The sequence below is a fragment of the Oncorhynchus tshawytscha genome, linkage group LG28 (assembly GCF_018296145.1).
Source record: "Oncorhynchus tshawytscha isolate Ot180627B linkage group LG28, Otsh_v2.0, whole genome shotgun sequence".
In the NCBI taxonomy this organism is placed as follows: Eukaryota; Metazoa; Chordata; class Actinopteri; order Salmoniformes; family Salmonidae; genus Oncorhynchus; species Oncorhynchus tshawytscha.
Genome location: NC_056456.1, coordinates 21,513,153 through 21,527,479, shown reverse-complemented (window position 1 = coordinate 21,527,479; position 14,327 = coordinate 21,513,153).

Sequence of the window (14,327 nt, the reverse complement as noted above, 5' to 3'; positions counted from 1 at the left end):
TGTATGAACATAACAAGATTCAACAACTGAGACATAAACTGAACAACTGTATATAAGAATGCTGTTCATTGACTACAGCTCAGTCTTCAATACCATAGTACCCTCCAAGCTCATCATGAAGCCCGGGAACTGAACCCCGCCCTGTGCAACTGGGTCCTGGATTTCCTGACGGGTCGCCCCCGAGGGGGTAAAGGTAGGCACTACGCTGCTTCTCAACACAGGGGCCCCACTAAGGGTGCACTCTCAGCCGCCTCCTGTACTCTGTGTTTACCCATGACTGCGTGGCCACCTCCAAGCCACCCGAGCCACAGCCTGTTCAGCCCACTACCATCCAGAAGGAGAAGTCAGTACAGGTGCATCAAAGCTGGGACCGAGAGACTGAAAAACAGCTTCTATCTCAAGACCATCAGACTGTTAAATAGCCATTACTAACCAGCCTCCACCCAGTACCCTGCCCTGAACTTAGTCACTGTTCCAAGGCAGCTACCACCCAGTGACTCATCCCTGCACCTTAGAGGCTGATGCCTTATGTTCATAGATGTGGAACACTGGTAACTTGAATAATGGGACACTGGTCACTGTATAATGTTTAAATGCTGTTTTACCTATTTCATATGTATATACTGTGTTCTAGTCAAGGCAATTATATTCAGCTATTGCTGTACATATACTATTCTATCCACATATTCTTCAGATATACTATATATTCTGTCCACATACTGTCCATAATGTCTATACATCCCACCTTATATCCACACTTGTTATGTTCAACCTTATTCTAAATTATTTTCCAGTTTCCAGTTCTGTTCCCTGAACCACTTCCAAACCCTGGTTACTGCTACACTGGTCTCAATTTTTGAACAACACTTTTTTACCCTCAATTCCCTATTTGATTTTGGCAGAATGCAAATGGAAATCATTACTACAAAACTTGAATATTTTGAGATCTTGAAAACACATTCTATGGCTTATGATGCTGTAGTACTCTGTAGAAATGTATTTTTCAATGTCTGCTTACACAAAATGTATTGCTGTGTATACATTAGGTTTCATAACCAAAATATGTTTTACTGAATAGACTGGGTGTTAACATTTTTACAAATCGTGTTTGCAAAGACGAAGGACAAACTGATATTAAGATCTACAGTTGTGTCCGAAATGATTGGATCCCTTGATAAAGATAAGCAAAAAAGATTGTATGAAATAAATAATTCAAATACCGATGCTCCAAAAATGTAGCATTTATATGATTTTATACCAATACAATTGCTCAGAGAAATAGATTTTGTTCAAGAAGTAATACAACAAAAATTGCAACAAAGATAGGGGTCAAAATTATTGGATCCCCTGTTTTCAATACACCATCACCCTCCCCTTGCGAGTATGACGACACTGAGCCATTTTTGAAAATGTTTTATAAGATTGGAGAACACACTGGGAGGGAGGGATCTTAGACCATTCCTCCATACATAATCTTTCCAGATCCTTGATATCATTCATCTGTAATTATGGGCTATTCTCTTCAATTCCGGAGACTGAGATGGCCATTGCAAATTTTAGATTTTGTGGTCAATTAAACATTTGGTCACATATTAGTATAAAATAATATAATCAAAAAAATGATTTGAACATACAGTTGAATCAGAAGTTTACATACACCGTAGCCAAATTCCTGACATTTAATCCTAGTAATAATTCCCTGTTTTAGGTTAGTTAGGATCACCACTTTATTTTAAGAATGTGAAATGTCAGAATAATAGTAGAGAGAATGATATATTTCAGCTTTTATTTCTTCCATCACATTCCCAGGGGTCAGAAGTTTACATACACTCATTTAGTATTTGGCAGCATTGCCTTTAAATTGTTTAACTTGGGTCAAACGATTCGGGTAGCCTTCCACAAGCTTCCCACAATAAGTTGAGTGAAATTTAGCCCATTCCTCCTGACAGAGCTGGTGTAACTGAGTCAGGTTTGTAGGCCTCCTTGCTCGCACACACTTTTTCAGTTCTGCCCACAAATTGTCTATAGGATTGAGGTCAGGGCTTTGTGAAGGCCACTCCAAAACCTTGACTTTATTGTCCGTAAGCCATTTTGCCACAACTTTGGAAGTATGCTTGGGGTCATGGTCCATTTGGAAGACCCATTTGCAACCAAGCTTTAACTTCCCGACAGATGTCTTGAGATGTTGCTTTAATATATCCACATAATTTTCCTGCCTCATGATGCCATCTATTTTGTGAAGTGCACCAGTCCCTCCTGCAGCAAAGCACCCCCACAACATGATGCTTCCATCCCTGTACTTCACGGTTGGGATGGTGTTCTTCGACTTGCAAGCCTCCCCTTTTTTCCTCCAAACATAACGATGGTCATTATAGCCAAACAGTTTTTTTTTTCATCAGACCAGAGGACATTTTTCCAAAAAGTATGATCTTTGTCCCCATATGCAGTTGCAAACCGTAGTCTGGCTTTTTCATGGCTTTGGAGCAGTGGCTTCTTCCTTGCTGAGCAGCCTTTCAGGTTATATCGATTTAGGACTTGTTTCACTGTGGATATAGATACTTTTGTACCGGTTTCCTCCAGCATCTTCACAAGGTCCTTTGCTGTTGTTCTGGGATTGATTTGCACTTTTCGCACCAAAGTACGTTCATCTCTAGGAGACAGAACGCGTCTCCTTCCTGAGCGGTATGACGGCTGCGTGGTCCCATGATGTTTATACTTGCGTACTATTGTTTGTACAGATGAACGTGGTACCTTCAGATGTTTGGAAATTGCTCCCAATGATGAACCAGACTTGTGGAGGTCTACACATTTTTTTTCTGAGGTCTTGGCTGATTTCTTTTGATTTTCCCATGATGTCAAGCAAAGAGGCACTGAGTTTGAGAGTAGTCCTTGAAATACATCCACAGGTACACCTCCAATTGACTCAAATGATATCAATTAGCCTATCAGAATCTTCTAAAGCCATGACATATTTTTCTGGAATTTTCCAAGCTTTTTAAAGGCACAGTCAACTTAGTGTATGTAAACTTCTGACCCACTGGAATTGTGATACAGTGAATTATAAGTGATATTATCTGTCTGTAAACAATTGTTGGAAAAAGTACTTGTGTCATGCATAAAGTAGATGTCCTAACAGATTTGCCAAAACTATAGTTTGTTAACAAGAAATTTGTGGAGTGGTTGAAAAATGAGTTTTAATGACTCCAACTTAAGTGTATGTAAACTTCTGACTTCAGCTGTACAATAGACCTTCCTATTTGTATTATGCATTTTACAGTCTTTTTGGTTCATCTTTATCAAGGGATCCAATAATTCCGGCCCTCACTGTACCCTGTTTATATTGGTTACTAGTACTTGCTGCACAGTATTACGAACAAATGAGACACTAAGTTTTAATTGATGAAATCCATTGAAAATGCATCTGAAGTCGACAGTGTAAAACTGTTCATGCAATCTCCATATCTGGCCAAGGGGTGTGTTCTTGCCTGGAGCTGTGAAACTGGTCATGCAATCTCCACACCTATCATAGGGTGTGTTCTTGCCTTGAGCTGTGAAACTGGTCATGCAACTTCCATACCTGGTCTAGATGGCGTTCTTTGAAATTGCCATGGCCTGCCAGAACTGTACCTATCATGTACTGAGAAGAGTCTGTGGGAAAATATTTCATATTTTCATATTTCAGCCAAGGAAAATGACAGCAGACAAAAAAATATGAAGTAATGTATTAATTCAAAGACATTTAATGCATTGCAAAATGCAAATATCAACATTTATTTGTATCTATACAATATACAGTGCCTTGCGAAAGTATTCGGCCCCCTTGAACTTTGCGAACTTTTGCCACATTTCAGGCTTCAAACATAAAGATATAAAACTGTATTTTTTTGTGAAGAATCAACAACAAGTGGGACACAATCATGAAGTGGAACGACATTTATTGGATATTTCAAACTTTTTTAACAAATCAAAAACTGAAAAATTGGGCGTGCAAAATTATTCAGCCCCTTTAACTTTCAGTGCAGCAAACTCTCTCCAGAAGTTCAGTGAGGATCTCTGAATGATCCAATGTTGACCTAAATGACTAATGATGATAAATACAATCCACCTGTGTGTAATCAAGTCTCCGTATGAATGCACCTGCACTGTGATAGTCTCAGAGGTCCGTTAAAAGCGCAGAGAGCATCATGAAGAACAAGGAACACACCAGGCAGGTCCGAGATACTGTTGTGAAGAAGTTTAAAGCCGGATTTGGATACAAAAAGATTTCCCAAGCTTTAAACATCCCAAGGAGCACTATGCAAGCGATAATATTCAAATGGAAGGAGTATCGGATCACTGCAAATCTACCAAGACCTGGCCGTCCCTCTAAACTTTCAGCTCATACAAGGAGAAGAGTGATCAGAGATGCAGCCAAGAGGCCCATGATCACTCTGGATGAACTGCAGAGATCTACAGCTGAGGTGGGAGACTCTGTCCATAGGACAACAATCAGTCGTATATTGCACAAATCTGGCCTTTATGGAAGAGTGGCAAGAAGAAAGCCATTTCTTAAAGATGTCCATAAAAAGTGTTGTTTAAAGTTTGCCACAAGCCACCTGGGAGACACACCAAACATGTGGAAGAAGGTGCTCTGGTCAGATGAAACCAAAATTGAACTTTTTGGCAACAATGCAAAACGTTATGTTTGGCGTAAAAGCAACACAGCTCATCACCCTGAACACACCATCCCCACTGTCAAACATGGTGGTGGCAGCATCATGGTTTGGGCCTGCTTTTCTTCAGCAGGGACAGGGAAGATGGTTAAAATTGATGGGTAGATGGATGGAGCCAAATACAGGACCATTCTGGAAGAAAACCTGATGGGGTCTGCAAAAGACCTGAGACTGGGATGGAGATTTGTCTTCCAACAAGACAATGATCCAAAACATAAAGCAAAATCTACAATGGAATGGTTCAAAAATAAACATATCCAGGTGTTAGAATGGCCAAGTCAAAGTCCAGACCTGAATCCAATTGAGAATCTGTGGAAAGAACTGAAAACTGCTGTTCACAAATGCTCTCCATCCAACCTCACTGAGCTTGAGCTGTTTTGCAAGGAGGAATGGGAAAAAATTTCAGTCTCTCGATGTGCAAAACTGATAGAGACATACCCCAAGCAACTTACAGCTGTAATCGCAGCAAAAGGTGGCACTACAAAGTATTAACTTAAGGGGGCTGAATAATTTTGCACGCCCAATTTTTCAGTTTTTGATTTGTTAAAAAAGTTTAAATATCCAATAAATGTCGTTCCACTTCATGATTGTGTCCCACTTGTTGTTCATTCTTCACAAAAAAATACAGTTTTATATCTTTATGTTTGAAGCCTGCAATGTGGCAAAAGGTCGCAAAGTTCAAGGGGGCCGAATACTTTCGCAAGGCACTGTACCTGCACCAATTTAGAGCATATGAAATCTTCCTCTACTTCGCTGCTTTTCAAATCAGAACAGGAATATATTCTACCAATCAAACAGTGCAGTTGTTTTAGAACCAGATAACTGCTTTTCTTCCGAACTTCATGAAGCAGCTACCGTTTTTATCACTTTCCGAACAAGTTAGACAAAAACTTGAGCCCCGTTTTCACTTGTACTTCAAATTTGAGCTGGGTCAAATGAAACCCGAGCCAGCACAGCCCAGTTTCACAACTGGCGCCAGCTCGATTAGAATTCGGGTTGGTGACGCCGTTCCTATGCAACCACCAAGCTGATCACTGCCGGATGCTGAAACAATGTTTAGCTAGCTTGTCTGGGCTTGTTGCTGTTTCATGGAAAATCTTGTCATACTGTAGTTATTATTCTTTAGCACGCTACTGCAAATTGAGAAATCATGTGAATAAACTGAATTTTAAAAAATAAGAAACTACTGCATTCAGACCCCTTGACACATTTTGTTACGTTACAGCCTTTTTCTAAAATGGATTAAATTGTTTTTCCCCCTCATCAATCTACACACAATACCCCATAATGACAAAGCTAAAGCATTTTTTTTTGTGCTAATTTATAAAAAATAGAAACCTGAAATATGACATTTACATTTACAGTATTCAGACCCTTTACTCAATACTTTGTTGAAGCACCCTTTGCAGTGATTACAGACTTGAGTCTACTTGTATATGACGCTACAAGTTTGGCACACATGTATCTGGGGAGTTTCTCCCATTCTTCTCTGCAGATCCTCACAAGCTCTGTCAGGTTGGATGGGGAGCGTTGCTGCACAGCTATTTTCAGGTCTCTCCAGAGATGTTCGATTGGGTTCAAGTCTGGGCTCTTGCTTGGCCACTCAAGGACATTCAGAGACTTGTCCAGAAGCTACTCCTGTGTTGTCTTGGCTGTGTGCTTAGGGTTGTTGTCCTGTTGGAAGGTGAACCTTTGTCCCAGTCTGCAGTCCTGAGCGCTCTGGAGCAGATTTTTATCAAGGATCTCTCTACTTTGCTCTGTACATCTTTGCCTCGATCTTGACGAGTCTCCCAGTCCCTGCCTCTGAAAAACATCCCCACATCATGATGCTGCCAACACCATGCTTGACCGTAGGGATGGTGTGAGGTTTCCTCCAGACGTGACGCTTGGCATTCAGGCCAAAAATTAAAAAATCTTGATTTCATCAGACCAGATATTCTTGTTTCTCATGGTCAGAGTCTTTTGGTGCCATTTGGTAAACTCCAAGCAGACTGCCATGTGCCTTTTACTGAGTAGTGGCTTTCGTCTGGCCACTCTACCATAAAGGCCTGATTGGTGGAGTGCTGCAGAGATGGTTGTCCTTCTTGAAGTTTCTCCCATCTCCACAGAGGAACTCTAGAGCTCTGTCAAAGTGACGATTGGGTTCTTGGTCATCAAGTTGTACAAACATCTCAAGGATGATCAATGGAAACAGGATGCGCCTGAGTTCAATTTCAAGTCTCATAACAAAGGGTCTGAATACCTATGTAAATAAGGTATTTTTTTGTATTTTTTTTATATAAATGTGCAAAAATATCTAAAAACACGTTTTTGCTTTGTCATTATGGGTTATTGTGTGTAGATTGTTGATACATTTTTTAATCCTTTTTAGAATGAGGTTGTAATGTAAACAAACTGTTGAAGCCGAGGGGTCTGAATACTTTCCGAAGGCACTGCATACAATGAAACACAGATAAATTACATAAACAATGATAATAAAATGCTTTGCAGCACCTTAAGTGAAATTTTTGGCAAAAAGGCTAACTCAACTGCAACATTTATTGAATCATATCAAATAAAATAAAATATTATTATCACATTATCACAGACCTTACAGTGAAATGCTTACTTTCAAGCCCTTAACCAACAATGCAGTTTTAAGAGTATTTGTTAAAGTATTTACTAAAATAAACTGTTGTAAAAAAAAATGTAAATAAAAAAGAGAATAGAAAAATAACAAATCATTAAAGGGCACCAATAAAAGAACAGTAGCAAGGCAATATACAGGAGGGACCGGTACAGAGTCAATATGCGAGGTCACAGGTTAGCCGAGGTAATTGAGGTAATATGTACATGTAGGTAGAGGTAAAGTGACTATGCAAATAGTCCGGGTAGCCATTTGAGTCTTACGGCTTGGGGGTATAAGCTGTTAAGAAGCCTTTTGGACCTAGACTTGGAGCTCCGGTACTGCATTCCATGCGCTAGCAGAGAAAACCATTTTTAGGGCCTACCTCTGACACCGCCTGGTATAGAGGTCCTGGCTGGCATGAAGCTTGGCCCCAGTGATGTACTGGGCCGTACGCACTACCCTCTGTAGTGCCTTGCGGTCCGAGGCCAAGCAGTTACCATACCAGGTGGTTATGCAACCAGTCAGGAAGCTCTCGATGGTGCAGCTGTAGAACTTTTTGAGGATCTGAGGACCCATGCCAATTCTTTTCCGTCTCCTGAGGGGGAATAGGCATTGTTGTGCCCTCATCACGACTGTCTTGGTGTGTTTGGACCATGATAGTTTTTTGGTGATGTGGACTTGAAGCTCTCAACCTGCTCCACTACAGCCACTGTCAATGAGAATGGGGGCATGCTCGGTCCTCCTTTCCTGTAGTCCACAATCATCTCCTTTGTCTTGATCACATTGAGGGAGAGGTTGTTATCCTGGCACCACACTGCCAGGTCTCTGACCTCCTCCCTATAGGCTGTCTCATCGTTGTCGGTGATGAGGCCTACCACTGTTGTGTTGTTGGCAAACTTAATGATGGTGTTGGAGTCATGTTTGGGCATACAGTCATGGGTGAACAGGGAGTACAGGCGTGTGCTGAGCACTCACCCCTGAGGGCCCCCCGTGTTGAGGATCAGCATGGCAGATGTGTTCTTACCTACACTTACCACCTAGGGGCAGCCCATCAGGAAGTCCAGGATCCAGTTGCAGAAGGAGGTGTTCAGTCCCAGGGTCCTTAGCTTAGTGTTGAGCTTTGAGGGAACTATGGTGTGGAACTCTGAGAGATAGTCAATGAATAGCATTCTCACGTAGGTATTCCTTTGTCCAGATGGGAAAGGGCTGTGCGGAGTGCAAATTGGAGTGGGTCTAGGGTTTCTGGGATAATGGTGGTGATGTGAGCCATGACCAGCCTTTATTAGCACTTCATGGCTACAGACGTGAGTGCTACGGGTCGGTAGTTATTTAGGCAGGTTACCTTAGTGTTCTTGGGCACAGGGACTATGGTGGTCCGCTTGAAACATGTTGGTATTACAGACTCAGACAGGGAGAGGTTGAAAATGTCAGTGGAGACACTTACTTACCAGTTGGTCAGTGCATGCTCAAAGTACATATCCTGGTAATCCGTCTGACCCTGCGGCCTTGTGAATGTTGACCTGTTTAAAGGTCTTATTCACACCGGCTACGGAGAGCATGATCACACAGTCGTCCGGAACAGCTGATGCTCTCATGCATGCTTCAGTGTTGCTTGCCTCGAAGCGAGCATAGAAGTCACTTAGCTCGTCTGGTAGGCTTGTGTCAATGTAGTCTGTAATAGTCTGCCACAACCGACGAGTGTCAGAGCCGTTGTCGTACGATTGAATCTTAATCATGTATTGACACTTTGCCTGTTTGATGGTTCGTCGGAGGGCATAGCAGGATTTCTTATAAGCGTCCAGGTTAGAGTCCTGCTCCTTGAAAGCGGTATAGCTCTACACTTTAGCTCAGTGCGAATGTTGCCTGTAATCCATGGCTTCTGGTTGGGGTATGGTATGTACGGTCACTGTGGGGACGACGATGTACTTATTGTTGATGCCAGTGACTGATGTGGTGTACTCCTCAATGCCATCGGAAGAATTCCGGAACATATTCCAGTCTGTGCTAGCATAACAGTCATGTAGCTTAGCATCTGAGTAATCTGACCACTTCCTTATTGAGCGAGTCACTGGTACTTCCTGCCTTTTTGCTTGTAAGCAGAAATCAGGAGGACGGAGTTATGGTCAGGTTTTCCAAATGGAGGGCTGAGGAAGAGCTGTTGTATGCATCTCTGTGTGTGGAGTAAAGGTGGTCTAGAGTTTTTTTTCCTTTGGTTGCACGTGTAAAATGCTGGTAGAAATTACATAAAACTGATTTACGTTTCCCTGCGTTAAGTCCCCGGCCACTCTCTGAATGAGAATTGTCTTGTTTGCTTATGGCCTTATACAGCTCTTTGAATGCGGTCTTAGTGCCAGCATTGGTTTGTGGTGGTAAATAGACAGCTATGAAAAATATATAAATGAAAACTCTCTTGGTAAATAGTGTGGTCTACAGCTTATCATGAGATCTCTACTTTAAGCGAGAAAAACCTTGAGACTTCCAATCTATTCGTTCACCAGCTGTTATTTACAAATAGACACAGACCGCCACCCAGACTTACCGGAGACAGCTGTCCTATCTTACCGATGCACCGAGCTCATCCATTTTATTATCCATTGACTGCACGTTGGCTAATATGACTGATGTTAGAAGCGGATTACGCATTCGCCCTCGGGTTCCTTACAAGGCACCCCGACGTACATCGTAGATATCTCTGTCTCTTCTTCATGTGAATGGTGGGGATTTGGGCCTTTCCGTGTGTCTGAAGTAAATCCTTTGCGTCCACTCCTTAAAGAAAAACTCTTAGTCCACTACGAGGTGAGTAATCGCTGTCCTGATATCCAGAAGCTCTTTTCGGTCATAAGAGATGGTGGCAGAAACATTATGTACAAAATAAGTTCCAAATAACGCAAAAAAACACACAACACAATTGGTTAGGAGCCTGTAAAACGGCAGCCATCTACTCCAGCGCCATCTCTATGGCTCATTCGTCAAAAACCCCACTGATATTGTCAATTACTTTAATGATTTTTTTCATTGGCAAGATTAGCTCATTTAGGCATGACATGCCAGCAACAAACGCTGATACTACACATCCAAGTATAACTGATTAAATTATGAAAGACAAGCATTGTAATTTTGAATTCCATAAAATGTGGAAGAAGTGAAAAAAGTGTCTATCAACAATGACAAACCACCGATGTCTGAGGATAATAGCGGACGATGTAGCCACTCCTATTTGCCATGTCTTTAATCTAAGCCTACTAGAAAGTGTGTGCCCTCAGGACTGGAGGGAAACAAAGGTAATTCCGCTACCTAAGAATAGTAAAGCCCCCATTACTGGCTCAAACAGCCGACCAATCAGCCTGTTACCAACCCTTAGTAAACCCTTAGTAAACCTTTTGGGAAAAGTGTGTTTGACCAGATGCAATGCTATTTTACTGTAAACAAATTGACATCAGACTTTCAGCACACTTATAGGAAAGGACATTCAAAAAGCATGGCACTTACACAAATTACTGATGATTGGCTGAGAGAAATTGTGGGAGCTGTTTAGTTAGACTTCAGTGCAGCTTTTGAGATTATCGATCATAGTCTGCTGATGGAAAAACGTGTGTGCTATGGCTTTATACCCCCTGCAATATTGTGGATAAAGAGTTACCTGTCTAACAGAACACAGAGGGTGTTCTTTAACCTTTTCACGTGTGAGTTCCAAATGTCTCTAACGGTTGCCACAGCGTGAGTTTTTTATGTGTATGATGTCAGAATGCACTCACTGTTCCAAAATGTGATTGTTACGGAACACGACAGTTAACCTGCTCGCCCTCAAACCAAGGAACTCTGTCTGCTAATTATCTATAGACTATGTTTCAACTTGTCCATTTCAACAACAAAAAATTTAACAACTTGTATTTTCGAACAACAGTTTGAATTGAGGTGTGATCCCCCTCCTCATTTCACTGTTGCGGACCATTTATGTTTGAGGCTTTACTGAGCCGGACAAACTTTTCTCTTCAACGAGAGACCAAGCACTTCCCCAGTATTTCCCTAGATCAAGTTTGAAGACATTGCACATCTCTAGTCAGAACTTGCACAAACTTTTTTAAATTTTCTGTATATCATGTTGTTTCTACTGTAGCATGCTGTACGTATGTATGGATCATAATGTATTTCAAATCAAATCACATTTTATTGGTCACATACATATGGTTAGCAGATGTTATTGCAAGTGTAGTGAAATGCTTGTGCTTCTAGTTCCGACAGTGCAGTAATTTCTAACAAGTATTCTAACAATTCCACAACAACTACCTAATACACACAAATATAAGTAAAGGGATGGAGTAACAATATATACATATAAATATATGGATGAGCAATGACAGAGCGGCCTTCTGGATGGTAGTGGGGTGAACAGGCATTGGCTCGGGTGGTTGGTTGTTGTCCTTGATGATCTTTTAGGTCTTCCTGTGACATCGGGTGCTGTAGGTGTCCTGGAGGGCAGGTAGTTTGCCCCCAAGTGATGAGTTTTGCAGACCGCTCCACCCTCTGGAGAGCCTTGCGGTTGTGGGCGGTGCCTTACCAGTAAGTTGCCTTACCAGGCGTTAATACAGCCCGACAGGATGCTCTCAATTGTGCATCTCTAAAGGTTTGTGAGGGTTTTAGGTGACAAGACACATTTCTTCAGCCTCCTGAGGTTGAAGAGGTGCTGTTGCGCCTTCTTCACCACACTGTCTGTGTTGGTGGACCATTTCAGTTTGTCCGTGATGTGTATGTCGGGGAACTTAAAACTTTCCACCTACTCCACTGCTTTCTCGTCGATGTGGATAGGTGGGTGCTCCCTCTGCTGTTTCCTGACATCCACGATCATTTACTGCTTTATTCACGTTTTCAAGTACTGGTGTCAAATCATGCATTACAATTCTTGCATAGATTGTAATCTTTTTTGAAGATTGTACTGATTATGATAAGCTAATGCTAAGCTATTTTCCAGCTATGTGTGGTGCCATGTTTGTTGACATCATACAATGCATTCTCGTTGTCACGTAAGTGTCTGTCAGACCAAAGATGTTATAACAAGGGATAGTTCACTTGACTGACATATGGTGCTTTCAAGACAACTGGGAACTCTGAAAAATACGATGCCAAATTATGACGTCAGTGAATTTCAGGTCAGAAGGTCGGAGCTCTATAAAGAGGCCCGAGTTCCCAAGCTGGAATTCCGAGTTGGATGACAGTTCAAAACGATTTTGCCCATTCAGAGCTAATGTTTTCCCGAGTTGTAGTTGTCTTGAACATGGCACCAGATTGTAGCTATGGTACCTCGGGGTTGCCAGCTCAGACCCCCCCCCCCTTTCCAGGGGTTTTATTTTTATTTAGCGTATAAACTTCTCCTGTGTTTGCCCCCCATTTTATAAATAAATCCCCCATCATAGTAATATTTCCTGCATCACATCCCTCCACGAAACCTTGCTCCATTTCTACCCCCACAAACCCTCCCTAAAATGGTTTCATCCCTGTCTAGCTTTCACACTACGGTTAGGCTAGGCAGTAGGCTTGTATTTGTTGTGATGGTCTGTGAGGGGATAACATAATTGCTTTGTCAAAAATGGTAAATAACTTGTCAAGTCATGTGCTCCAGTTCTTGTATACACTGTAACAAGTACATTGAAGATTTGTAATATGCTGAAAAATGGACAAATTAAGTTCATATTTTCAAGCAATGGGCGCAGCCATCTTTGACTTTGTTTATTTGCGTCTTATAGTGAATGGCATTCTGGGATTTGGGAGTTTTCGCTTGTCAAACATAAACAAACATGGCTGCCATCATAAAGAATTTAGCTGCTGTTAGCTTAGCTGACACCCATCTCTTTTCTAAACCATATTACATTTCTCTCTTGTGCTCACCAGAGATGTGGTACATTGTAAACAAGTCTAGCTGTTAGGTCGCTAACTGTTTTGTTTTTTGTTAGCGCAACCTTTTATTTAGACTGGTTTACGGAATGAGTTTGGCTGTGGATGTGTTCTGTGTGATATTTGGATGATGATGTTCGCATTTATCTTTTTCAATAAAAGGTGAAATTGATGAATAAAGTTGTGAAGACCTTTATTTCCCAGCAGTACAAAGCATTGTTTAGATGCTTTCAGAAAACAATACTGTTTAGACAAGTTTGTTCCATCATATGTTCTGTTACTACTGTTCCAATCTCATATTTGTGATGGTATGCTGCAGGAACCAGTCAACAATGATCACAAATATGTGATCGTACGTGGCAAAGGGTTAATGGAAGCCTCTCCAACATAATCCAGGTAGAATCAGGAATTCCTCAGGGCAGCGGTCGACCCCTTACTTTTTTCAATCTTTACTAATGACATGTGACTGGCTTTGAGTAAAGCCAGTGTGTCTATGTATGTGGATGACTCAACACTATACACATCAGCTACTACAGCGAGTGAAATCACTGCAACTTAAAAAAAGAGCTGCAGTTAGTTTCAGAATGGGTGGCAAGGAATAAATTAGTCCTAAATATTTCAAAATCTAAGCATTGTATTTGGGACAAATAATTTGCTAAACCATAAACCTCAACTAAATATTGTAATAAATAATGTGGAAATTGAGCAAGTAACCCTGGATTGTAAACTGTCATGGTCAAAACATGTTGATACAACAGTAGCTAAAATGGGAGAAGTCTGTCCAAAATAAAGCTCTGCTCTGCCTTAACGACACTATCATCAAGGCAGGTTCCTACTGTCCCTAATTTTGTCGCACTTTTCAGCCGTGTAGTCAGGTGCCACAAAGAGAGACCTCTAGAAAATGACAATTGGCTCAGAAAAGTGCAGCACGCCTTGCCCTTATATGTACATGGAGAGCTAACACTAATAATATGCATGTAAACTCTCATGACTCAAAGTGGAGGAGAGATTGACTTCATCACTGCTTGATTTTGTAAGAAGTGTTAACATGCTGAATGCACTGAGGTGTCTGTTTAAACTACTAGCAGCTCAGACACCTATGCATACCCTACAAGACA